This window comes from Chrysochloris asiatica, unplaced genomic scaffold (assembly GCF_000296735.1).
Source record: "Chrysochloris asiatica unplaced genomic scaffold, ChrAsi1.0 scaffold00065, whole genome shotgun sequence".
NCBI classification, from domain to species: Eukaryota; Metazoa; Chordata; class Mammalia; order Afrosoricida; family Chrysochloridae; genus Chrysochloris; species Chrysochloris asiatica.
This window is the reverse complement of record NW_006408583.1, coordinates 326,633-328,299: the sequence shown is the minus strand read 5'-3', so window position 1 is coordinate 328,299 and position 1,667 is coordinate 326,633. Positions and strand designations below refer to the sequence as shown.

At 36.1% G+C, this 1,667-nt stretch overlaps 1 pseudogene; it reads left to right on the top strand.

The window, feature by feature from the left end:
- Nucleotides 1–232: 232 nt before the first annotated feature.
- Nucleotides 233–1,294, top strand: LOC102825619 (annotated as a pseudogene).
- The last annotated feature ends 373 nt before the right edge of the window (nt 1,295–1,667 follow it).

Here is a 1,667-nt window from a genome sequence, read left to right as displayed (position 1 = left end):
CAACTGCTGCCATTTAGTCAAGCTACAATCACATTCCATAAAACACCAAAATCCAGGCAAGAACCAATAACAACTGCCATACATCAGGGAAACAACATCTGTGAAAGTGACTCTAAGTTAAGCAATAAGAAGAGTGAAAAGAGAAGCCCACATCCTGATCAAATCTACCTGGAGGCAATCAGAAAACATAAAAAAAATACCAAAACAGGAAGAGTGAATATGACGAGGCAAGATGGTGGCTGCTAAAAGGAAATGGCATGGAGACTTGGTGATTCAGAACAAGAGGTCAAAAAAGAGCAAAAAAGATTCCAGGCCACCTCCTAAGCTGCAAAACACGGCAAAGGAGGTGGAGGAGGAAGAGAAAGACTGTATCCCAGGACCCGTCTGCAAGGGCAAATGGAAAAATAAAGAACGGATTCTCATCTTTTCTTCCAGAGGAATAAATTTCAGAACAAGACACTTAATGCAAGACTTAAGAACGTTGATGCCTCATTCTAAAGCAGATACTAAAATGGATTGTAAAGATAAATTATTTGTGATTAATGAGGTCTGTGAAATGAAAAACTGCAATAAATGTATCTATTTTGAGACCAAGAAAAAACAGGATTTATATATGTGGTTTTCAAATTCACCTCATGGGCCATCTGCTAAATTCCTTGTTCAAAATATTCATACTCAATCTGAACTAAAGATGACTGGAAATTGTTTGAAAGGTTCTTGGCCCCTTTTTTCTTTTGACCCTGTGTTTGATGAACTGCCACATTATGCTTTGTTAAAAGAACTTTTAATTCAGATCTTTTGTACACCACGGTATCATCCCAAAAGTCAGCCATTTGTGGAACATGTGTTTACTTTCACCATTTTGGATAATAGGATATGGTTTCAGAACTTTCAGATTATAGAGGAAGATGCTACACTTGTAGAAATAGGACCTTGTTTTGTCTTAAATCTTATAAAGATATTCCAGGGAAGTTTTGGAGGACCAACTTTATATGAAAATCCTCACTACCAGTCACCAAATATGCATCACCGTATCATGAGATCCATCTCTGCTGCAAAATACAAAGAGAAACAGCAAGTGAAAGATGTGCAGAAGCTGAGAAAGAAGGAACCAAAGACTATTCTTCCACATGATCCCACTGCAGATGTTTTTGTTATGCCAGCTGTAGAAAAACCAATAGAAATTGAGTGACTAAAACCAAAGCCAAAAGTGGATTTGAAAGCAAGAAAGAAAAGGGTATATAAAAGGCAAAGTAAAATGCAACAGAAGATAAACAGTGGGAAGGCAAAATGAATGAATGGATAGCCATGTATTTAACTTGTATCCAGTATGTAAATATTTTTATTATCTGGGATTTTCTAATTAGTGTGTCATTTAAAAAGAAAGAAAAATTAAATGTTGAGAATATTTAAAAAGGAAAACACACACACACACACACACACACAAAAAAAAAATAAGGACACAGATAAACACTAAACATGTCCAAGAAGCAAAAGCAGATGACCATATCAGTACATGTGCAGAAACTATATAAAGTGCCTGAGACAAATGACCTAGAGGTAGACTGGGACTTCATTCTGGAAGGAGGACAGGCCTTGGAATGCCTGAGAAGGAATTCAGAAAAATGATTATAAAATGTTTAAAAACACTTTATAATGGAGTTGAG